Source organism: Dunckerocampus dactyliophorus, chromosome 11 (genome assembly GCF_027744805.1).
Source record: "Dunckerocampus dactyliophorus isolate RoL2022-P2 chromosome 11, RoL_Ddac_1.1, whole genome shotgun sequence".
Taxonomy (NCBI): Eukaryota; Metazoa; Chordata; class Actinopteri; order Syngnathiformes; family Syngnathidae; genus Dunckerocampus; species Dunckerocampus dactyliophorus.
Window position 1 is genome coordinate 1646364 of NC_072829.1, and position 26141 is coordinate 1672504.

General features: G+C 40.7%; 2 protein-coding genes across 6 annotated transcripts in view; one reads left to right on the forward strand and one right to left on the reverse strand.

Moving 5' to 3' along the window:
• LOC129189481 (fermitin family homolog 3-like) overlaps positions 1–26141 on the reverse strand; it is a 131594-nt gene that overhangs the window by 28047 nt on the left and 77406 nt on the right. Inside the window, exons 3-4 of the mRNA XM_054791166.1 lie at positions 15369–15841; positions 14098–14214 (exon numbers count right to left, since the gene is read on the reverse strand). The gene's annotated coding sequence lies outside the window, so the exon portion shown is untranslated. The remainder of the gene's footprint in view (positions 1–14097; positions 14215–15368; positions 15842–26141) is intronic.
• Positions 1–26141, forward strand: part of macrod1 (mono-ADP ribosylhydrolase 1) — a 178248-nt gene that overhangs the window by 10125 nt on the left and 141982 nt on the right. The window lies entirely within an intron of this gene.

The following is a 26141-nucleotide window of genomic DNA, read 5'->3' on the forward strand; positions in this document are numbered from 1 at the left end:
ACATCACAATAATCAGAATGGTAATGTGTTTTATTTAAAGGAAGGCCCCTTTCAGAGCACGCAAGGACAGGGTCAAATCAAACTTAGGCCGTAGACAAATAATGAAAGCATTATTGTAAAAATGAATCATTTTATAACACTAGGGGACATGAAAAGATGTGTTTTGGTGTTTTGAATCTGGACATAGTGGCCGTCCTTCTAACAGAGCGGGGGCGTCCAAACCTTTTCCAGCAAGGGCCACATGGTGAAGTAGAAAAGCAGCGGAGAGTGCAGACCTCCGCCAAGCGCCATTGTTCCCCCGTATTGTGATTTACACCACAAGTATTAGTCCTACATTTATTTTATCTACATATTTAGCTTCCTTGACCATGAAAACATACCATGGAACGGTTTGAATGACTTAAAGAATGCTAACATTAGCATGCTAAGACCTAGCATAATAGTGCTAAGTTTTTGCATAGGTGCCTCCTTCTGAAAATGCTAAAAATGTTTGTTAATAATTGCATAATTGTTAGTATGCTAACATACTGACATTAGCATCCTAGCACCTGGCATGATATCGGTAAATGTCTGCTTAAGTTCATATTCATGAAAATCACAAAAAGTGCTCATGTTAGCATGCTAACGCCTAGCATAACTGTGTCTACCTATGAAAATGGCTAAAAATGCCACTAGGCTAGTGTTAGCATGCTAGCAGTGCTAACATGCTAACATTGGCATGCTAAGACCTAGCATGATAGTGGCAGTGCTTTGCACTGCGCTTGGCAGAGGTAAAAATGAAAGGATGCAACTTTGCCGCTTTGCTATTTTGCAAAGCAACACATGTAGATATGCTAACAAGTTATGTATATTTCAAGAAAAATTGTGATGTTGGTGAAAAAGTTATTAATATCAAACTCGCTCTTTGCTTTCTCTTTCCATTTTTGCTTGTTTTTTTTTATGTCAGCTTTCTTCTCAAATAATGTTGGTCAATTTTCCTCTCGTAATATGATTTTTTCCCCCATAATAGATAGATACTTTATTCATCTCCAAGAGCAATTCACATTTCCAGCAGCTCTGCAAAAATGTCATCTTAAACTTCATCACAATAACACAAATCAAGGCAAGACGGGAGAGACAACAAAATAGAATAAGAATAAATAAATAAATAAATAAATAAATACGGAACTGATCACTTCAAATTTGTAGTGCAATAAAACTTAAGGTAACAAGTCCAGTCCCGTGTGTGTTGAAAAGCCGCACGGCGTGGGGGAGGAGTGACCTGCTCAGTCTTCCAGTGGAGCAGGACAGTGATAGTAATCTGCCACTGAAACTGCTCTTCTGTCGGGAGATGATGCTGTGCATTGGATGATGCAGGTTGTCCATGGCCGTCCATATTTAGACTTTATTCCCATAATCTTATTACTTTTTCCCCAAGAAGCATCTTCATTCAGTGTTTTGTTTGTTTCTCACAATGTGACTCCAAAAAAAAAAAAAAATCAAGTTTAGGATCCTAAAATGACATTACTTTTACTCAGAGTTTATTCTTGCAAAATTGTGACATTTTTCTCTTCATATTTGGACTTTATTTTTGTCAAATTACAGCTGATTTCTTCCCATTTCTGCTGCTGTTTTTTTCCAACTATTTCAGCTTTCTTCTTGTAAATAAGACTTTTTTTCCCAGGATAATTTGACTTTATTTCCAGCGTATTCTAACTTTTTCCTCAAACTATTACCAAAAATGTCAACAGTATTCATTGTTTTGTTTGTTTCACATATGATGACTCAAAGGAAAAAATGTGTTTCAATATTTGAACTTTATACTACTAAAAAGGCATCATTGTACTCATAATATTACAAGTTTATTCTGGTAAAATTGCAACTTTTTCCCTGAGTAGAATGTGACATTTTCTCTTCATATTTTGACGTTACTCCTGTCAAAATTACAGCTGTTTTTTAATTCCTGCTGGAGTCTTTCTTCTTGGAAATGTTCTTTTTGTAATTAGACTTTATTCCCATGATTTGACTTTATTCTTGTCAAATTACTGCCGGAATTTAAATGTTAAATTTGTAAAATGTTACTTGTCCAACTTGCCACGGGCCAATTAAAAAAAAGAAAAAGAAAAACCCACCGGCGTGTATGTTTTCCAGGTGAAAGGCCTTTTGAGTGTGTTACGTCTCTGTTGCAGAGAAGCACGTTGTCTAAAACAGGGTGGAAGCTATTCCATTCCTGACACCTTCTCAAAAGAAGTACTAGTAATAAGCAACCTCAGGTCTCTCGGACCTGCTGAGCCCGCTTGATCTCTGTTGTTACCCAAAACAGCATCGCCTACTGAGGCATGTAAGATGGCTTCAAGTGTATGGGTTCATGTTGTAAACAAGTTCCCTGTGCATTATTACAGATGTCCTGCTGTTACGTTAAGATTTAGTTTATTTTCCAGCCATTGAATATTCCAGTAGGCTCCCGTGTGTGTGTGTGTGTGTGTGTGTGTGTGTGTGTGTGTGTGCGTGCATCACTGTTTACGTTCCAGAAAGCCTCATTAGTTCCGCCCGGGCTGCATCTGTTATTGCTGGGTTTTTTTAAGTCATTGCTTAAAATTCTAATTTCACATGTGGTGTAATTCAGGGGTTCTCATGGGACTGGCATTTTCCATGGTCATTAAGACGCAACACTTTTATACAAAACCAAAGAAATGTATCTTTACTTAAAAAATAGCCTTCAAAAAAGACGTCTGTCATCTTTTTTTTAAAGGAAAAGTGCACTTCAAAAAAAAAGTGCCCGTCATCCACAATCCCTTTGTGAGCCATGAACACGCGTCTTTGTCTTTGCTGTGCATTGTAAAGATATAAAAGCAGTTGAACAGACGCAGGTAATTAGTGCATGTGATGGGACACACCTAAAGCACCTCCACAAAGCTCCAACAAGGTTTTCTGGTGTTCTGTGAGCATGTAGTAAACAGGCCCATTCATGATAACATGGAATACTCGCAGTACTTTGGGCATGTTAAGCATTAGCTGAGCTTGATAATAACAATAATAACATCGATGCCACTGTAGTTTGGGTCGTATGCAGGCCACATGACGTAAACGGAGCGCTGTTGGCGTTTTTGGAGGTTTTTTCAGAAGGCTTTCCAAGCGGAATCTGCGCATCCTATTACTTGCATTCTTAGTTGCCTCTTTTTACCTGTTTTTACATCTTTAGAGCACACAGAAAAGAGAAAGAAATGTGTGTTCGTGTCTCACATTAGGGTTGTGGATGATGAGCAAGATTGCACTTTTCCTTTTAAACACAATCAATGTGCAAAATGCCCGATTGGAGCACCGAACCCTCCGTCTCCTGACTGTGATGCCAACGCCGCCTAACAAAAAAAAGAAAAAACAAGTCAGACACTGGCAGTGTATGAAATGTTTGAATGTGATTTTTTGCTTTGGGTGCTGACCCACCATTTGAGAATCACTGCTCGGTAGCTAACATGTTGTCTGTAATTGTAGCACGTGCAGCGTGGTTAAAACTTGACAATAAATAGAATAACAGCATCTTTTATGTTTGTCTTGTAACTCCTGGAGGGAAAGATGTATTCGTATGTGTTATTTACTGTATATTAGTGAACGCTAGCATGGCGTATGGAGACGTTGCTGTAACAGCGTTATCACTGCGCAGTCCTTGGGCAAAATGTACATTATCCTTGAATATATATTTGAGACTTGAACACGCGCTGTGGCTGGAAAGGTTTACTGTAAGACGGAGAGCAGCATCACAGCCTGCATGACTGCAGCAGCCCGTCCTCTCCGATGGTCCGCCTGACAGATGGTCAACGGCCGAGTCGTTTGTCACTCGTGTTGGCGTCGTCGTCGGCTCGCGGCCTGGCTGCAGGGTCTCGCTGAAAAGTGTGACGTTGGAACATGACGGCGTGCGTGTATGTGACAAACCCTCCATACTTGGTGTCATGGTGGCATGTGTGGTCACCTGGTGCTTTATTTAAGATCAGGTACCACTACATGAGCAAAAATAGAAAAATGACAGGACACATCATTATCATATACGAAATGCAAGCACATTTCAAGTCAAGGATACATCAAATGAGCAAAATAAAAATAATGCCTATCATGCTTTGCAGGATCATTTCCATATTTTGATGTGATGTTGACACTTTTCAGATCACCGTCAGTGAATTTACAAGAAGATATCTAACGATGAAGCATTCTTTATCTATGCTTCCATTTACTGTTAAAAGACACTGCAAAGTATCTAAAAATGCAATGTACAGTGCACTAAACACATCTTGTGTGCATATATGCAATATTCCAGCTTCGAAGAAATGATAAACATTTCCAATTAAAATCCTAAGACCACTTGAGAAATGGCAAGAATGTACATTTTATACTGTTGGACCTTAAGGAGGTTCTAAGTAGAGCTTCAAAATGCAAAAAGAAGAAATGGGAGTGAGACAAAAAGCAATTGATTGCAAAGAAGCATTAAGTGTGTGAAATAGGCTGTTCATCAGCTGCTCAAACGTTCAAGAGCACAGCCTTTAAAAGGCAAAATGTTGGCAAAAGTGTGGACTGAATGTGATTTAGTGTCAGGTATTCACACCGTCATCATCTCCTGATGGCAAAGGCGAAACAGCTTTCTCTCTTTGAAGGCGGTGGGACTGTTGATCTGCGTAAGCAAGGCCTCTCGCAGCGCACCATGCTGCTGAGGATGGACGCAGTAAGACGGTCATTTCAAAACCTCTGAAAAACATCCTGAGGCTCATGGAACAAAAAAGTCAAGTGGTAGAAGCAAAAAAATGTCACCAGCCCCGAGCCGGAGGATCCAGTTGTCTGTCCGGCAAGACACGGGACCATCCTCTGCCCGAATGAAGGTTGTTACTGTTGACGAGTGCAGTCTAATAACCATCAGGCGCCATCAGCCTGAGAACGCATTTAAGAAGAAACAACGGCCTCGTCTCCTTCAAGGCTACAAAATTGTCCATTTTGGAATTTGGGACATTGAAAGGTGGAAGGAAGTTTTATTCTCCCTTGACGTTACTGGCATGACAAGGAGATCCTGAGATGTTTTGCACACGGCAGGGGTGCCATCATGATCCTTCAATGGAACAATGGAGCTTCAGGTTGTGCAGGAGCGTCAAACGGCAGCCGGCTATGTGAAGATGTTGCAGGGGGCATCCCTCATGACTGAAGGCCCTCATCTGTGTGGTGATGACTGCACTTCAGTAAAGAACTTCTTCCAGAGGAATAAGCTCCCTCTTTTGGACCATCCTGCGTGTTCCCCTAATCTAAATCCAATGGAGAACGTTTGGAGATGGATTTACAAAAATAACAAGAATAGTGCAGCTACTCATTACTCACTACTTTTTGCTACATTTTAATTCTACGTTCTGGGTGGAGGGGTTCGAGCTGTGGTCTTTAAACTTTTGACTTTCCTTTAATGCATCTTTGCAATAAATTGCTTTTTTGTCTCACTCCCATTTCTTCCTTTTGCATTTTGAAGCTCTTCTTAGAACCTCCTGAAGATCCATCAGTGCAACATGGACATTCTTGCCATTTTTCAACTGGTCCTCACATTTCGATCAGGAGTGTATTTTGCTGTATTACAGTGGTTTTGCTGATACAGAAAAATGCCATTTTGGTATTCACGTCTCCTCACCTCTGCTTTATTAAACATACAGAAATTGCACCTGTGCCTTAGTTTGCCTCTCCTCCATTACATTGGCTAAGCTTGAGTGGCTAAAGAAGTCTTGTTTAAAGCATATATCACATGCCTGTACTGCATGTTGCATGCTAGACTTACTGAAAATGCACATAATATCATAAAATGTTCCCTTTTTGGTGCTTTGGTGTCAGCAAAAGACAGGCTCATTAAAAATGTGGCATTCAGAGTGCACCTGCAGTACTTTAAGGTCATGACAAAGGTGTTGTTTTCATAATGTCACGGGAGGTGTTCTCTATTTCAGGCAGGTACGCCTCTGCCGCAGCACCAGAGGGAGCGTTAGATATTGCAATCAAAGCGGCAAAGCGAGAGGGTCTGAAATAAATAACGCGTTTAAAAATAAAATTGCACTTTGAAAAACATGCAATGCATCTGGACTTCCAAACAATAGCATCAAACGCTCATTTGTGATGTTCACAGTTTATTTTGAGGGCAAGGGCTCAGGAGCATTTTAATGATGATGCTGGTTTTGGGGACGGCGCTGCTTTGGTTAGCGCCAGAACTCCTGGCCGCACCCGGCCTATTTTTCCAGTTATTGGTTGAAATTCAAGTGGTTAGCTTGAAATGGTACAAAGGTAAGTGGTGAAGTGCCCAAGGTTTAAAAAAAAAAAAAAGGTAAGGTTACCCAAAAGTGAAAAAAAATGTATTTCAGAATGATACTGTTTCAGGGACCACAAAACGGGTCAACAATTTCAAGCTGTTCTGCAGAAACGGAGGTTGATCAAGCCTTGGCGGTTGGTGTTCCAAGTACTTACTACCTCGTCTGTCGGCATAAAAACAGCGTTCGGCGCATGCTGTGGTACTAGACGCTGGTGAACATCATTTGTGCACTTAGAACACTTAGACAGTATGTAGCTTTTTCCTCCAGAGAAATTGGAGTGTCCTAATACTTTTGACAGGTAGTGTATATCACAATACTACACTGCTGATGGGGATATCATGCAACTTCATGTCAAATGCCTTGAGCTGCCTCTTTTTATCTGTTTTTCTATCTTTATAAGCCACAGAAAAGAGAAACACGTGCGTTCTTGTCCCACAGAAGGATTGTGGATGATGGCCGCTTTTCCTTTAAGCACAGAGACCCAAGTCGGGAATGTTTTCAAGGGTAGGTTTTATCCTCGGATGACTGCCACTTTGTCATCAAGTCACTTATCGGGGCCTTTAATGGCGAGCGGCATGTTGTGATCCATCCGGCCGTCCTGCTAGTAACACGGGTCTGAGGAGATGATGGAAAGCCCGGAAGAGTGGCTGTTCGTGTAGCTGTGGTCCCGAGGGGGCCCCGTTCAGTGTGCGCGCTCCCCATGCCTCTATCTGTGCGCTGCACTTACCATACATCTACCCTAGAGCTCTTGTCAGCTCCTCTTAGGACAGGCTCGTATTCCAAGATGCAACATGTCACACCAAGTTTGCTCCACCAGACAAACACTTTAACGTAGGAGGAGCGCACTTCATTTATTCATGCATGCGTTGCTTCACATCAAACAAATACAATCTTTCTGCACCTTTTCATATTTCAACTTTCTTCCTGTAATTAGGACTTTATTGCCATCATGGTTTGACTTTCATTCCTTTTCCGCAACCGAATTTTCCAAAAATGAAAACGTCATTCGCTGTTTTGTTTATTACGACTTAAAAAAACCCATCATTCATATTTCAATCTTATGCTACTAATTATTTTACTTGTTGTTCTCATAAAATTACAACCTTTTCTTGTTAGGTTCCATTTTCATTTTAAGGTTTTGACTTTATTCTTGAAAAATAATGGCTGTTTTTACTCTAATTTTCCAACTATTTGAACTTTCTTCTAGTAAAAGTTCTTCTCATAATTAGGACTTTACTGCCATGGTGATATTTTAACAGAACCCTTTGCGCGACCTACTTTTCCTTGCAACTCGATTAGTTGTTTTGTTTATTCCGACTTCAAAAAAAAGCATCTTTCATTCATATTTCAACTTGATGCTGCTGAAATGACATTATTTTTCCTGAGAAAATGATGATGTTAATCTCGTAAAATCACACCTTTTTCCTGTTAGATTACAACATTTTTCTCCTAAGATTTTGACTTTGTTCTTGAAAAATTCCAACTGTTTTTTTCCTGTATTGCTGCTGTGTTTTTACTCTAATTTTCCAACTATTTGAACTTTCTTGTAGTAAATGTCCTTCTCATAATTATGACTTTATTCCCATGATATTTAGACTTTCTTCTCGCAACATAACTTAATTAGTTTTTTTGTTCGATTACAACATTTTTCTCTTAAGATCGTCACTTTATTCTTGAAAAATGACGGCTGTTTTTCTTTTGTTTCTTCTGTTTTTGTATTTTACAACTATTTCAGCTTTCTTTTGTAAGCGCTCTTCTCATCATGATACTTTACTACCATCATATTTTAACAGGACTTTTTCCGCAACCAAAGTGATACCTTTATTAGCTGTTTTGTTTCTTCCGACTTAAAAACACACCATCTTTCATTCATATCTCAACTTGATGCTACTGAAATGACATCATTTTCCCTTATTATTCCCTTATTATTCCCTTTTCCAAACAGTTTCTCTCAGCTCAAGTATTTCTGAAGCAGTCCATCCGTCATGTTGTGTTTCTCTCCTCCGTAGCAACCTTAACCTGCTCGACTGAGCTTGTTCCGGCCGGCAGTAAAGCCAGCGTGCAGATGATAATGGACCCGCGTCAGCTGTCTGTACGTGTCCCCACTTAAGGGCTGTCAATTGGCATCGCTGGTGCTGTCGTGTTGAGCAAATAGGATGAACGCTCCTTGCAAGGATCGCAGCTTTTCTCTTAATATTTTGACTTCCTTCCCTTAAAACTGCCACTGATTTTTCCATTTTTGCACTTGTTAGTTTTTATTTTAGATTTTTTAAAAATTATTTTAGATTATTTTACTACAACATTTTATTTTTTGATTTTAGTTTTCTTGTTAAGTTTTGTTTTGAGAAAAACCCAGCCGCGAGCCGCAAACGTAGACTACATTTGAACTCACCGTTCAGTTTTTGGTCTGGGAGGGGGATAGCTGGTTTTGATATTTATTTAGCTTGTCACTTTTTCACCAAAATAGGTGGAAATTGGTTTTCCTCAGCCCGTGAGGCGACCTTTAAAGGCTGCGTTCATTATCGGTCACTCTGCCGTCAAGGTGCTCATCCTTTGAAATGTCAGGAAATTCTAAATCGGTGGGGAAAAATAACGAGAGAAGGGCTGAGTCTAAAAAGTTTTGTCAGCTGAAACAAAGCAGGACAGCCGTGCAGGCAACGCGTTCCAAAACGGGCCGATGCTTATCTATTGAGCGAGTGGGCCTTCAGGAGAGGGCCAGGCTGGGGCTGAGATGCTAACACAACAGACAACCTGGCACGGTTTCAACACAAAAGGACTTTTCGAGGGTATGCGCATGGACTGTGACTGCGGCTGCTGAGCTGCAGCATCAGAAGGGGGAGGCTTGAATGCGCCGTTGCACGCTTGGCTGCAATGGAGCGTCACAATGTAACGTTTAACACACAGCACCTTTCTGTGGGGACGAGTGGAGGTTATTGACATGTTCACACGTCTACCTGGATACAGAGGGTCTGCAGGTTCTATGATGCAGAACACGCGAGTCATACTTTTATTTGGAGCATTTGCACATGTCCTACAGCAGTGGTTCCCAAACTTTTTGACCTGAAGCCACGTACCCCCTACTCCTGCACACTTAAAAAACACATCTTTTGATATGAATTAACTTGAAACAATTAATTGCTATTCATTTTATAGTAATTTCGGGTCAAAATTATTTTGAACATTTGCACTTTGGATAACGTTTCACATGAGCACTAATAAATGTCAATTGTGGGTCAAGATGTGCATTTTGCATGGTTACATTTTAATAAAGTTTGACATGAGCACTGACAAATAATACAAACCGTCACGTTTCTAAAGACTGTGAAAATATATTTTCTATATTTACAGTAGAAGGTAGATCTTTGGAGGGAGATTTTGGTCATTTTAAAAGCAGCCCGCAGGCTGGAAGCGTGTGAGCATCCATGGTCTCCGTACTTCTAATGTGTGGAGGGTAGTTTTAATTCCATAAATAGATCATTAAAATACGAATGGATGTGTTCAAATGTGACGTCATTCATGAAAGCGTCCGTTCGTTTTGAAATGGTTCGGTTTAGTCTTAAATATGAACCTATTGATCAGTTATTCATGAAATGACCGCTTTATTCAACATAACATGTTCGCCGAAATCCAGTGAAATCAGGCTGCATTTTATAAAAAAACATAAAAAGGCCATTTAGAGGGGATGACGCAACTCAGCACTAATGCATTTGGCTTCAGAGCAATTTTCAGCCACAGAAACGGCCACTAGGTGGCACTAGGTGGCATACGTGGCAAGAGCTCGGCAGAGGAGATGACATGGACGGAGGAATCACACACGACAGGGAGGGGAAGCGGGAGAGCGTGGAGGAATGTAGCGCGCAGAAGCTTCCGCATTTTAACACTTGCACGCGCACACACTTCAGTTCCAAATGTGAAAATTGTAAAGAGTTGATGTGTTATATTTGTAAAGAAATTTTCATGTAAAGCAAGCCTTTTTGTTGTTTATGTTGGTGCAGTTGTTTAGATATTTGAGCAAAAATATTTGTGTCAAAGTGAAAGTTCTGCTTGAAATGTATCTTTTCACAAAAAGCTGGTTTATCTCCCTTTTTTAGTGGGGAACTGATATTTTCCTGAAACGTACCTACTGAATGTTCTACTGCTGATGACTAAAGAACGGAAAAAGGTAGAAACAAACTGTTTTTCTGATGAAAGACAGGAGTGTAATGTTTCTTGTGGTAGCTTCCATGTTTATATAATCATAGAACACAACATTCTGTGTGCCTTGAAAGATAGTCCAAATGGTCTAAAATGGCCGCTACTGGAGGGGTTGAATTTTGGAAAATGGCTGGGATTGAATGAGTTAAATAGGAAATGATAGAAATCATAATATAATAATTATTATTAATATAATAATATAAATCGTCTAATGGTATATGCTATATATATATCATTATAAATATTTATATAATGATGCTAATTAAATAGAATTAAATTAAAAAAGGTCATGATGTATTTTTTTTGTAAATGAAAAAAATAACGACCTTTGTCTTGAAACAAATGAACCGTTCAGTATAGTTTGTCCTGCTCAAGTTAAATAATATAACGGACAGTTGAATACACGCGTTGAGCCGATTGAAAGAGTTATGTATCTTTACACCGTACTTCACGCTTGATGCTTTTGTGTGTGTTTTATATTATATACAAATGTCTTTTTTGGAAGTTTATTATCTTTTTATTTGTTTATTTGTTATTTGTCTTATGAGGGTATCTCCTCTGTAATTGTGCTCCCGCTGGACTGCATGAGAAAGTCCAGAAGATGCCTGCTGGGATACGTTGCGGTTGTCCATGACAGAGTGTTTTGTTTGCGGTCCAGGTGTGTCTGTCCTCCGTCATCAATGCTCTGTTATATGATTCTTTCCGTCCGTAGTGTTGATATTTACGGAGTCCTGAAAGTAAAATTCAGTCACCATGTCTCGAGTGGGCTGTCACCATGGAGACGTGCTTTCACTAAATGTGTTTGCTAACCTCTTTGGCTATTTGAGAGGTCGTATCGGTGCTCTTCTTACTGCTGCATTTCCTCTGATGACATAAAGCAAGTCTGATCGAGCTATCAAAAGTTCGCCCCGTCCCGTCCCGTCCTATGTTTAATGTGGATGCTGGAGTCACGCTGCGTCCACTCTGTCTTCTCGTATCGCCGTCTTTGCCAAAGGCGGGCTTCCGAGGCCGCGGCGGCCCGTGTGGATGAGCAGCCGTAGGAATTTTGACAGCGCGGCTGCTCCACTTTTTCCAGTCCAGATCTGTCCGAGTTAATCATGCCGCGACTGTCAGAAGCGCGACTTTAGTGGTCATTCGGGCGACGGCGTTAATGTCCTCGCCGTGCTGAAAATTTGGAGCTTTCAAGGTTCACCGCTCCGAGTATCTGCGGAATGCTGCGGTGCCGTTTGTGTCAGGGAAGATGGATGGAACGGCACGATGCTTCACGCTGTTTTGCACGTCTCCAGTGTTTTTGTTCGCTTCCTCCCCCGTCTCTCCACCGCCCCCCCTTCCATTAAGACATCATCGCGTGGGTTTACAGCTTGAGACAGATTTACACCCTGACATTGAGAAGTTAACGTACCCTTGGAGAGTTAATCCCTAATGTTGTCCGCGTCAGTAAATAAATGGAAAAAAAACAACCCGCAGAAAAGCCAAACTGTTGGAGTTTGCAGAAAAGCTCATTCTTGCTAATTGTTTTTCTCCCACCCCTCCCTCGTTAAAAGCCTCCCCACCCCTCCAATCAATCGGCACTTTAGCGAGCACGAAAGGGAAGCAGGAAGCGCTAGCCTCATTAGCCTGATTGGGCCGATGTGGGAGATGGAAGGAGATGGAGCGAATCAAGGGCGGAGTAAAGGAGAAAAGGAGTCGGGCTGATCATCAGCACTTGGCCCATCAGGGCCGCTGTCATCAAGAGGGAAACGTGCGCTCTTAACGCGCGGCTTTGTTTTGCAGAGCCGTGATTCGTGCGGGGCCAGGGGTTGATGCGGCGAGGCTTTAATGGGAGGCTCCACGAGCCGGCCTCGCGTATCATCAGTTTACCTGTGGCAGCTGCATTTGCGCTCTAATGCCAAGCTGCAGCTTACGCACGCATCTTCTCAGCTGTCACAACACCTCGCTGTGATGGCGGTCGCTGTCGTGTTGCCTGGGTAACACCACCAGATACTGAGAGCAGCTCCGTACTGTAGGTTTGGTGCTATGGACCATTCACTCACTCGCTGCCTCAGTGGAACCCGCTGAAGTCGTTTAGGTTGCTAACCCGTCTGTGTCGACCAACTCACCCAGTCCTGGTCCAACCGTGTTCTTCTTAGGGGTGCCCCGATCAGGGTTTTATGCTGGCCGATTCCGTTACCGATCATCCACGGGTGAAATTGTCCGATCACATGGATTAATTATACGTTTTTCGTTGTATTTATGCCGAGTGCCATTGGCCAGGGGTGCCGTATAGACGGGAGAAGTCAGGACAATTCCAAAAAAATATGTAATTACTAACAAAATGAGCAATTAAGGAGATGATGCGATGTCAGCAGACATTGCGTGTGAATGCTGAAAAGCTGAAGCGAAACGGAAATGCTTTGAAAAGGTGCGACAATCAATGACTGACTTTAGAATGAACATAGGAGCTGTTTGGAAGCTGAAGTGCGGTGGAAATGTGCTGAAACGTAGAAGGAAAGTAAGAGCAGCGTAGTCGTTTCAGCTCGACTCTGGAATTGAACCAACGATCTCCGGGTCAGGAACCAAGCCAGCATACCAGCTGAGCTATGCAACTTTTACAAAAAAATACGAAATGACAGGAAATGTGGGAATATTTCGAAAAGCCTGAATCGGTAGCAACCTTGCCCCGAGTGAGCTGAAGCAAAGCTGAAATGTGCAACCTTTGTTAATCAATGCTGCCTTGATGTTAGATGATTGCAATCAGAAATCAGAGTTGTCAATCAAACTGAATTTACCGCCTACTCAGTTTAACCATTGCCACTAATGATTTTGCGCTTGGAGGAGAGTGACATCCATCAGTAATCTAATTTCATACAAAGTGATGAACGCACACATGGGACTTGAACCGGCGAAGTTTGGCATGAGGACCAAGTGCTCGTACCACGTAAGCCATGTCAGGGCTGTAGACTGATCTGAGTGACTCAGTAATGGAAAATGTCAGATGATTGTTCACCAGCAGAGGGCATCATTTAAATTGCCCGTTTATTTCCAATGGGAAAAATGTTCACAGAAAATACAAAGTTACACTAAATGTAGGAATATTTGGAAAGGTCTGGAAAAGAGGCGGAAGAAGAAGAAGAAGAGGAGGGATAAATAGATGAAAAATGGTTTTATATCATTCAATCCCAGCCGTTTTTCAAAAGACAACCCCTTTCGTAGCGGCCATTTCAGGCGATTTGGACTGATCTGAACAGAATATTGTGTTGGCTTTATCACCATGGACCAAAAGAAAGATTAGAAAAAAAGTTTGTTTTTACCTTTTTCCGTTCTTTAGTAATCAGCAGTAGAACATAGGTAAGTTTCAGGAAAATATCAGTTCCCAACTACAAAAGAGAGACAACCAGCTTTTTGTGAAAAGATTTCAATCATAACTTTCACTTTGACACAATTTTTTTGCTTTTTTTGACAGCTCAAATATCAGAACTATACCACACCATGAAACCCCCCGCCTCCTTTTTTATTTATTGTTTTTTTATGAGGCCCCAAATTCCTGACTGCACCCCTGCTTTTGGCTATATGATATGAAAACAGGAACCATAAAATCACCTTCATTTAGACAAAAACATATTTGACTTACTTTTTCAAGAGAAGACGTGTCACTGGTGATGCTTACAGCGGATGAGACGCCTTCTTGAAGGGCAGAGGCAGCTGAATGAATCGTTGCAGCGCCCCGGCAGCCATGGCCAATCAAATGCTGTGGTGGGAAGAAATAAAAAAAAAAAAAAGTTGTAAACTCGTATTGGTACTTGTATTGCATGTTTCTTACCTACCTTTTGAGTGTTAAGTTGCTGCGTGATGATTTTAGCGTTCTTTCTAAGATGACACCGAGAGCCAGGCTGTTATATCGAGTAATGACCTCCTGGGATTTCCTCACCGACTCGTGCGCGCCACAATATGCCATTTTATGACGTGGACACGTGCGGCTTATATATGTACAAATCTGTTTTTTTCTCTAAATTTAGTGGGTGCTGCTTGCACACCAAAAATTATGTTATTTAAAAAAAAAAAGTAAGACCACAAGACTCCTTTTTCCAACATTTTATTTCTAGTTTTGGGGGGTAGTTTCAAGTTTTTGGTCTTTTGATCGGCTGTTGAACAGCTTATTTCACTTTAATGCTTGTTTGCAATAAATTGCTTACTCAGTTTTTTTTGCCCCACTCCCATTTCTTGTTTTTGCATTTTGAAGCTCTAATTAGAACCTCCTTAAAATCCGACAGTGCAAAATGAACATTCTTGCTCTGAAAATGTTGATCAGGAGTGTGTGACGGACTGCTGCTGTTGGACTTCATGACAAGCTCTGCATTTGAAGCAGAGTTTAACTTAAAAAAACAAAACAAGCTAACCGCGTGTGACCTCCTGTAGGTTATTGATATTGTGCGAGGAATCTGACGGTGTGACAGTAACGTGCACGTCCCAAGGCCGCCAAACTGTCATTCGTGTCTGTCATGCTTTGAGCCGCTAGGGAGGATTGTAATGATTTTACGTTTCATTGCTCTTTATAACAATATTAGTCCACTCACTGCCTGTCCCGCTTTGCTAAGTATTGGCAGATCTACTGACGGACCATTATTGCAACATAAAGTGTTTGATGGCTGAATTGATTAAAAGAGCAGTCACATTGTTGGTTTTAGGTAAAACATTATTAATGCAGAAACAAATACATTTGAAATAATACAGCGACCTATCTTAGGGCTTACACTTTGTACACCCCTGCTTTCAGCCAAATAACAAGCCTGAATGTCAACAATAATATAAAAAAATGTCTTAGTGTGTTTGTGTGTGTGTGTGTGTGGGGGGGGGGGCCATGAAGCCATGAAGCCCAATGCATGTTGACAATAAACCTCTCACCTTGCTAATCCTAACATGGCCAACAAAGTGGCATGCAAGTGTTCCTTCTTTCCTTCCTTCCTTCCTTCCTATCCCCTTCTGCCGGCAGATCATCTCCTATTGTCTGATCACTTGTCCTCACGGCAGACGAGGCCGCCACATCATCGAGCGTACGCACACGCGCTGGAAAGACGGCAAACACTGCACACAATTAGCATCTTGTAATTGCCATCTATCCGCTGTTGTTGTGAAGAGGGGGGCCATCAGGCATGCCGAGCGGCTGCCCAGCTGTATTATCAGAGCTTAGGAAATGACATGACTATTTATGGGAGGTATTTATCCACTTATCCTCTTGTCGCCATTGTCCGCAGCGAGCCCCGCGGTCTGAGCTTGTTGATAAACGGGCTGATGAGTCAGATGGAGCACCCATTGGTTGTGGGATGAAAAGGTTTGTCATCACCCGTCCTTTCTCTGTCTTGTCCAATCGGTCTTCCCTGCAAACAAATGACGGGGTTGGTGAGCGTGTAGTGTTGACTTTCAGAGAGAGCACACATCTGATTCAACCAGGGAATATTATAGTCACGTACTTGATAAGAACAAAAATAGCATGAGAGCTACTTGGGGCATCTTAAATAGTATTATAAAGAACAGCATTAAGAAAGCAGACCACCTCCACTATTTCATGGTTGGAAACACCAACAGGAAGGACATGAAGGAGGTAGTTGAAATGTCCAACGTCTATTTTGTAAATATTGGACCAAAACTGGAAGAAGGAATTCCAAAACAAGAAACAATTGATGAAGGGAATGATATCATTGATAGGAATCTTAATTCTATGTTTCTCACTGTTGGAACCAAAAAGGAGATCACTGATATTGTTAACCATTTTAAGGCTAAAACATCAACTGATTGTCATGGAATGGAAATGGAAACAAATAAAAGGGTCATCAATGGGATTGTAGACCCGTTAACATAGATTAGTAACTTATCTTTTCAGACTGGAATATTTCCAAGAAAAATGAAAACAGCCAAGGTGGTTCCAATTTTTAAAAAAGGAGACAAACACCAATTTACAAACTATCAACCAGTTTCCTTGTTACCTCAATTCTCTAAAATTGTGGAGAAGCTATTTAATAATAGGTTGGACAAATTTATTAATAAGAATGAATTATTGGCAAGTAGTCAATATGGATACAGAGCCAACATTTCAACTTCTATGGCACTGATGGAAATCACGGAGGAAATCACTACTGCTATGGACAACAGAAGATGCGCAGCAGCAGTATTCATGGATCTGACAAAAGCCTTCGATACAATTAATCACACTATCTTATTTTCAAAATTAGAAAAGTACGGAATTAGATAATTAGTTTTGAATTGGGTTAAAAGCTACCCAGCAAAGAGGAAACAATTTGTAAAGCTAGGAGAATACACATCTGGGAGTTTATACACCACGTGTGGAGTACCCCAGGGGTCCATACTGGGACCAAAACTGTTCAATTTGTACATCAACGACATTTGTAAAGTAACAAAGGACAAAGTTGGTCTTATTCGCGGATGATACAACTGCCTTTTGTTCTGGCGAAAGCACTCAAGAACTCATTAAAAAGATGATGATTTATTGAGTTAGTATAGACAAGTTAGTATAGACAAGTATAGACAACATACACACCTTTATTTTTAATATCACATATTAGTGATGATCATTCATAATACCAAGTATAGACAACATACACACCTTTATTTTTAATATCACATATTAGTGATGATAATTCATAATGCCAAGTATAGACAACATACAAACCTTTATTTTTAATATCACATATATTAAAATTAGCAGATTTAGTATTCTTTCAAACTGCTAGAATAATGTATAAAGTTAATAACAACTTGTTACCCAAAAACCTCATACAGTATTTCAAAATCAGAGAGGAGAAATATGATCTTAGAGGAAAATGAAACTGAAAAGCCACAGCATTTCCGTGTGTGGAATGAAACGATGGAAGGGATTGAGTAAGGAAGTCCAACAAAGTACAGAGATGAGCACATTCATAAACAATACAAGCAGCTGGTGTTTGCTAAATACAAGACATCACAATGATGGTCTGTCAGGTTCCTTTTTTTTTGTTTTTTTAAGGAAAAAAAAGTTTTTTTTTTTTATTCATATTTATTTTATGTGTGTGTATATATATATATATATATATATATATATATATATATATACACACACACATTTTTTTGTCTTCTTACCGTTATTTATGATGTATTATTATCCTGATTGTTATATAAAACATGACATGGAATGCAGGAAGTGAATAACATGTACTGTACTAGATGTGGAATAGATGGGGGGGTAGGATTAAATAAGCTTTGCTTCTTCCTACTCCTTTTGGACATGTGGAAGCGTGAAAGGATGATTCATGAGATGTATTCCATTGGAACCTTCATGTTCAAATAAACTAAACCAAACCAAACTAACATGTCGAGCACCTCAACGAGATACAAAAAGAGTCATAGTTCCTTGAATCAAGTTGAATAATTTGAACATTTACACAGATTTTATGACTACATTAAATGTAATGAATGAAAAATGAAATTATTTACATGTATTTTCTGTGTGTGAGTCCATTCTGAATTTAGAAAGTTTAGAAACCAGTTTTGTTCCTTAATCTGTTGTTGAAGAATAATCGCAATAAGGTTTTTAGCTTGTTATTAGGAAAAAAAAACTCACTTCTGGCAAAAAATATTTCCATAAGAATTGGCTCCACTTTCCACAGCTCCACTTTCTTAATATAAGATTATTTTTCTCAAGCGAAAATTGCAGTGTTGTTCCGAAATCAGCAAATCTTTGACTATACTTTCTGTGTGTGAGTCCATTCTTAAATTTAGAAAGTTCAGAAACCGGTTTTTGCTCTTAATTTAAGGCAAATATGTATTAATCTGTTGCTGAAGTATAATCCAAATTACGTTTTTAGCTCGCTCTTCGAAAGAAAAAAAAATTTCTGGAAAAAAAAAATATCTTCATAAGAATTGTCTCGCTAGACTTTTTTAATATAAGGTTATTTTTCTCAAGGGAAAATTGCTCTTTTTAGGAAAAAAATAAGAAATGGTTGCTGAAAATGGGACTTTTTTAACACTTTTTTTGTTTTTGCAGTGTGGGTTTTCCCCGGCTACTCCGGTTTTAGGTTCATTGCGACTCTAAATTGACCAGAAGTATGAATGTGATTGTTTCTGATTGTTTGTCTGTATGTGCCCTGCCACTGGCTGGCGTCCAGTCCAGGGTGTACCCCGCCTCTCGCCCGAAGTCAGCTGGGATAGGCTCCAGCATACGTTGCGTAGGTTGCAATCTATTTGGTATGTGAGTAAGAATCCGGTTAAGAAAGAAGGCTACGCTCTCTTTGCAAGATAACGTGATTAGAAGGGAATCCTTTTAGAGAACTGATAGGCCTAAAAACGTGTAGTTGCTGAATGTAGCGTGTCATGCAACGCAACCCACTTAGAGTATAAATTAGCCTAAATAACAAAGCAGCTCTCTTTTATAGAGTTTGTAGTTGAGCAATTATGATTCCAGCCTTTAAACCCACAGTCCATTTCCCCCTCAGCTCAGATTCACTTGTAGGCTTTTTACACACATTAAAGCGCCTCTGTCATTATGCTTTAATTAATGCACTGCGTTTGCAAGTCCCCTGGAATACATCTGTACACAAGCAAGGACACATCTCCGGTTTAATCTTCTCTCTTAACACACCGAGCTGTGATTAAAGACGACTCTTTATTCCTCTCCCTCGGGCCGTGTCCTGATGAGGTATCAACTCAACTTAGAAAATACAGCTGGACTGTCTGTCATTAAAAAATGGAAAAAAACCAAGAATGTCAAGGACGAGGTGATGTATTGGCATTCAAGGGATGTTTCGCTCGCATTGCAGCAGCGTGGACATTTGTTCTTGGAAGATCAAACCTCAGCACGACACGCACGAGACAACGTGTGTTCCACGGCGTTAGCAGGGGAGTGAAAGTGCTCGCTCAGCGTTTTTGCACGTTTGTGTGTTGTTATGTATTTTTAAAGATACGTATGTATTTTTAATCACGCAGCAAGCAAAGGTTGCAAATCTGGAAGGTAATGAATGCTGCCTGTCAGCGTGCATGCCTCTTAAAGGGTCCCTGCCATGATTGGTCAACTTTGCTTAAATATGTTGTATATTGTTTGTAATTATGTTCTACAGTGTTCCATTTTTGAAAACGAACGATAAGTTCAAACAAAAATGACATTTATAGTTGATGGCGCCGCCCATGACGAGCTAGCTTTCGCAGCTCAGCCTCATTTCTGGAAGTGACGTCATCGGGGTGACAGCCAATCAGTGTCCACTTCTAGGTGTGACTGACCGTGGTTTTCCACCCCCAACAGCCCCCAGCACAGGAAGCCCGACACATAAAAACAGATTTTCATAAAAAGGCAACTTGCAGACAGAAACTGTGAAGCTAGAGATTATTTAAAAAGGGCGGTGCACTAAATATGACTAATTAATTGCAATGAATGCACTAATTTGACGTTCTTAGTTTTATTTTGCTGCGATTGACTTTGCTCGACGAGAGTATGACAGTTGGTAGCGTTGTTAAAGTACGTACAGTCAATGCATGTCTTCAAGAGTGGGGGGCAGTTTCATTTTAGTTTTATGACACGTCGGTTAACCTCGCTTTTTTCCTCCTGCAAACATTGCCTGTGCAGACACTTTAAACCGCCGCGTCCGACCGTGGCAGATATTTGCAGTTAAAAGTCCAAGTTATTGAGTTTATTTCGATACACAACTCTGTTATTGCTGGCCTTTTGTATTCGCACATTTCAGTCTTTATCAACTAAAGCAGCGTTTGGGCTAATTTTTCATCGCCATTGTTCCTGGCAGCAGCCCCCGCGGCCCACATCGCCATTGTCCTACCACAATGTCCTCTTTGGCGCCAGTTAAAGAGCATGTCTTTCAGTACGACAGTGCAGCACTTTTTGAATTGTTTTGCACAATACTACTGAGCCCTGTCGACCTGACAAATAAGCCAAGATTGATAACGTAGAAAAAATACTTTAATAGTCAGTATGACAACTTTATCACCTTCATTTGATTTCCGTGTTGTTTTTTTGATGGGCAGAGAAATAAACAATTACATTTTGAGGCAGATGAACAACATCGCCTTTCGGCCATTTATTGGCTGTTCACACGTGGGGGACTCTTGAGAAAGATTCAGACCCTTTTTACCGGGCGATAAAAGAAATATTTTGAGAATGTTTTCATTTGTATTTTGGTGTGAGATCACACTTTATGTTCGCAACACGTCTGCAGATGCTAACATGGGCTGACATGGCGTGTCAAAGGGTTGAAGGGTGGATGCGGCTGTAATTCACGCATACTCCGCATGTGCTTCATGTGCGATACTGCTGATTTCGTTTCCGAAAGGATGGTTTCGGCGATACCGATGCTTTGCAAATTCACCCAATATGTCTGGTCGATTTTAAACAGTAGTGTATTTCATGTCATATCATCAAGAATACAAGACATTGAATTAATTTATGAATTTTATTTATATTTATGAGTAGCACAATAATGAGTTTAAGTAATTTCTTTATTTCTTTCAGTATGTAGAAGTTGTAGTATGTGGAGGTTGCGGGTGTTTTACAATATAACCAAGCCCACAAGAGAAAAACAGGACAAAATCATATACAATAACGGAAAATGGTCATTTAAATTTAAAAAAAAGTAAAATAATAAAAACATTTAAAAATATGTTTCATTATTAAGAGCTACTTTAAGGAATGAAAACTTTATTCACAATTCACACACGCTCCGTTTCCGATTGGCCATGGTTTCAGACAAACATGACCTCAAAGGACTGAAGTATCAAAAGTAGCCATGTTTGCATTTGAGAATTGATTTCAGAGCATGAAGAGCTGGTATTGGAAGTATCACTATTTCAGTATCGATCCGCAGAGATGCACGCCATCTTTTTCTTAAATTTTACCGATACTGATACTGATAACTTTGTGCTTGACTGATATGGACTGATATGGTACCGGTAACTTTTTTATGTCTACTTTTTTGAAATGTAGATTTAAGTGTAGCTTGTGCACACCTGGAGGTAAGAAGGACCGCAGCAAATTAGGATTTGAGCAAGTGTACCTGTTGATTAGTCCTAATGAAATATGATGACATCACTACTACCAGGAGAACCAGAGTATAGAGGGGGAGGAGCCACCTGCTGTGGCCCAGCAAGGTGCACTGTATTCGGGCACACGCCCCGAGCAGCCGGTGTGCTGCCACAGACGCCTCTGGCAAACCTTTTGCAGTTTTCAAACCGCAGCGCTGGCGTTTTTCAGGTGAGGTTTTTTGATGATGATGATGAGGTTTTTTTCTGATGAGGTTTTTTATGTGCTCGATGTTTTGTTTTGTTTTTCCTCTCATCGCGGAGCATCTGGTACAACTAGCACACAAAATGTCTTCCCTGGAAAGTGAGTGTTTGTTCACAAGTGAGCTCAGGGAAGTTACGACAGGCCGTTTACGCCACAGGCAGGGGGGAAAAAAGGAGCACTTGAATTGCTCACCTGCACAGTGCAGGTGATCTTGTCTCATCGGAGCGCTTTTTGAAACAATCGGTTATCAGAGCTACTTTTAATGTCATCAGATTTATCGTATGACGTCATAACTCCCTCATATCTGCACGATAATTACCGACCCCTGCTATCAAATGCATGCTTTTGTATTGTAATGCATGCATGGAAAAAATCCAGCAAAAACCCGGCGGGGTAGACCGTGGTCATCCAGAACCGCCTGCAGTTGTATTGTCTTACCCTATTTGGCTACAGTCTGTGATCCTTTGCTAAGTGTGAGCACGTGAGAGACGCCACATTTTGCCGCCATCACTAAAAGTACTAAAGCGGGAGTCCAGTCTAGAGCGGCTCCCTGCGGAGTCGGGTCGTAAGCCGAGCATGAAGGAAGGCTGAGAAGTCAGAAAGTACTGATACGCTGCCTGCAGCACTTGCTTACCCCCAAATCGTCTCCGCTCGCTGGAAGGAGATGAAAGCACATCGCGGGGGGAAAAAACCCTCTAATTTGAATCCATCTCTCACCTAATGTCATTCTCACACATGATGGGTGGTGCTCATGTATTAAATGATGAACGCCAAGCAGCACTGGCTTACGGTTGCATTCAGAAGGCACGTGATCAGATTAAGTATGTTAGCCTCAACCAACGGCTGTCTTTCTTCATGCCTGTCTCCCACGCCGTGCACGTTATGTGCTTTTTACATATACTTGTACACTCAAACACTGCACTTGTCCAACGTACTAGAGGCCATATATCACATAAAACAACGTAACACTAACTCATTCAATCCCAGCCATTTTTCTAAAGACAACCCCTCCAGGAGCGGCCATTTCAGACCATTTGGACTGCTCTTTTTTCAAGGCACACAGAATATCGTGTTCTCTGGCTGTAAAACATGGAACCTACCAAAGGAAACATTAGACTCTCGTCTTTAACCAGAAAAAAATGCTTCTTTCTACCATTTTCCGTTCTTTAGTAGAACATAGTAGAACAACCATGCCGAGCTCTTATCAGATGCACTTCTGCCACCTTGTGGCCGTTTTTATGGCTTACACCTGCTTGAAAAGTAACGTTTTGACCGTGCATTTGCGTCATCATCCCTAAAAACGTATAAATCCATCTTTGGTGTTGAATGAGTTACGGAGTGGGACAGGAGCACACATAGAAGCTGAGGTCCCAACAGGTCATGCCGGCTCCTACAGCCGCCCTACGTGCGAAAGAACCCAAGAAACGCACAAAAGGCGTGCGTGTGACATTTAGATTTTTGATCCGTAGACTGGCCGCAGACCAGCCGCAGAGGTTCTTTGTCATGTCAAACAAACTCCACGGGCGCTTAAGTATTTTTTCAGGTTCTAAGACAAACGTGTGCACTTCCCGAGTCCCGCTCCTAAAAAGGAGCACAAGACAAGTGACGGATGTTACATTTCACATCACGTCTTCTGAAGACCTTATATTTGTATTTCTCTTCATTTAGCCATTTTTATGTTTGAAAGTGTTTACATTTAGGCTAAGAATGCGGACTATTAGCTTAAATATGCATATGGTAATCCCTCATTTATAGCGGTTAATTGGTTACAGACCCAAAGGCAATAAGTGAATTTCCGCAAAGTAGGATTCAATATGAATAAATTGAATATTTTTGTACCTCTTTACGAGCTTCTAAATACACTTTTTAACATTATTAGAGCCCTCAAGACATAAATAACACTCCTGGAGTCACCTTTACATTTGTATTACCCAATGTAGTAGATACAATCAGAGAAAATAAGACATATTAGACATAAATAAGACAACATAGACACACACGTTACCAGTTCCTACTTGTTTTTTCTGGACAGCGTACTTCCTTGCGGCTTTAAATGGCTTTCCACTCGCATTAGCCAATATATTAGACAGAATCAGAGTAAATAAGCCATGTAAGACGTAAATAAAACTCCTGCTGGAGCAGCGTCACCGTAAATGTGTTCCCAAGGCAACCTCAGTGAGGAGTCTAGTGCCTGGCTCACCTAACACCGACACCTAGTGGCCAATGTGGAATACTACATTCACAATTACAATGCTTCTTCTGCCTTGGTTTGTATTTTAGTTCATTTAGTTAGATCATTTAGCCATTTTTACGCTTGAAAATGCTTCATTTAGGCCAAGACTAGGTACAATTTGCATATTTTATTTGACTAATAATGGGCTGTATTCAACCATGAAACAGCAATTATTTATTAATGAATGAATTTTTGAAAAAACGCGATAGAGTGAGGGTGCGATGGTTGACCCGCGATGCAGCAAGGCAGCAGTGTGTTATTGATGCGGTGAGATGATAGAATTTTCTCAGCTTTGTTACTATAAACAGGCTCTCGGGACGTATTATTGTTAGAACATCAAGAAAGCGTGCATTTTGCCTAAAAGGCGACCTTTTATTTTGTCAGGAATGGATGCTCATGAGAAAAATGAAAGAATATTGAGCTCATTTCCTGTAATAGTTTTGCATCTCGCCGTGGCACCACAGTGGCTGATGGACAGCCTGGTTCCTGCAGCCGGTGTCCGTATAATACCCGGTGGCCATCTTGTTGTTGTTTTTTTGTCTCTCTCCCTCTGCCTTGTTTATTCCTGTGATGTCCTCTCCAGCTATTGCTTCAGAGGATGGCAGACCACAGCTTAATGTTTTGTTGTTGCTGGATCACTTCATAGCTGCGAGGTAGCTCACTGTGTCGTTGCACAGAGAATGAATCAGTTGTTTGTTTTCCAGCGCCGTGGTTCCTTGGGGAACATCAGTCCCCTGTCGCTCACGGGCGAACAGGTGCGCTTGTTTATCCATCTCCTTTGTTGTTTGCCGTGGTCCTGTCCACTTTCCCCACGATGACTTTTTGAATATATTCCGACTTTGGCTGTGCGAGGGATTAGTGCTACGTATTTGAAAGTGGCTGCATGTGTGTTGAATATTGATTTTTCCTTTTCTTTGGGTGTGTGGGTGTAGCAGCCTCCTGGATGGGTTAGAATCAGCCAACTGATTGTAGAGCCATGCACCGGGTATCTCAAGACTAGCAACCGTCTCCTAAAGGAAAACTGCACTTTTTAAAAAACTTTTGCTAATCCTCCACAAAACCTGTGTTCATGTCTCACATAAGGATTGTGGATGATGGGCAAAATTCCCAAAAAAGTTCACTTTTCCTTTAAACAGCGCGAGAGTGGAAAGAAACGATTGTTGCGCATGCGCCGTAGCTTAGCATGACTGAAGACAAGAATGGATGTAAATAGCATCAGCAGCGCGCTGGCTAGTCACCGGGAAAGATTTTCAACACATCAACAAACGCATATGTACATTACAGCCATCTAATTTATCACAAAATGAAAAGCACTAAATGAATACAGAGCCACCATCCGCCAGTAGGAGCCTGGGGTCTGTTTTTCAGAGAGGTGCACCCGAACAAATGTGCGCATTAGCACTCAGTAACATCGTCAAATCTTACCTTTATGCATTCCCACATAGTGTCAGCATTTGGGAGCAAATATTAAGGTGAAAAAAAAGGGTACAGTATAGTAGTCTATCCGTGCAGCGTGGGAGAAAGTTAGATGGTGCGTTCAAGGACTGTGGCACAAAACTGGGATTTCAAACTGTATATTATTTTTTTTAATAAAATAATGGCCCATATTTCCAAAATTTGAATTTAATTAATTTATAAATGTTTTAAATCATTGCGTCTCAACGTTTCCGCGGCCCTTGCGGCATGCTTGGGGATATGATGTGCTCTTTTGCACTTTTGCAAATACAGTCAAACTTGTCTATAGCGGCCACTAGAGGGAGACTGCAAAAGTGGCCGCTATAGACAGGTGGCCTCTATAGACAGGTTGGCGGCCATTTTGAATGTTGACCAGTAGAGGGCACTGTGGGACTGCGGATAAAAGTTGTAAAGACCTACTAGGCTTGTTATTCTCCACCACCCACAGAACAAAGCTGTGCTAGTATTGTCTTTTGTTATGTTTGTTTTTAATATTTTGTTTTTGAATTTGGATTTGCTTGGCTAATCTTAAACTTTTTTGAAGAAAATTTTAGTTTTAATTAAAATTTTTTTAATTTAATCTTTACATTTAAAACATTATTACAGTACATGTTTCTTGTTTCAAATGTGTTATTATTATTTTTGAACAAATTTCAATTGCAAACTACTGTACACGTTTGTGTGTATGTAACAGGTTTACTTGTTGTGATTC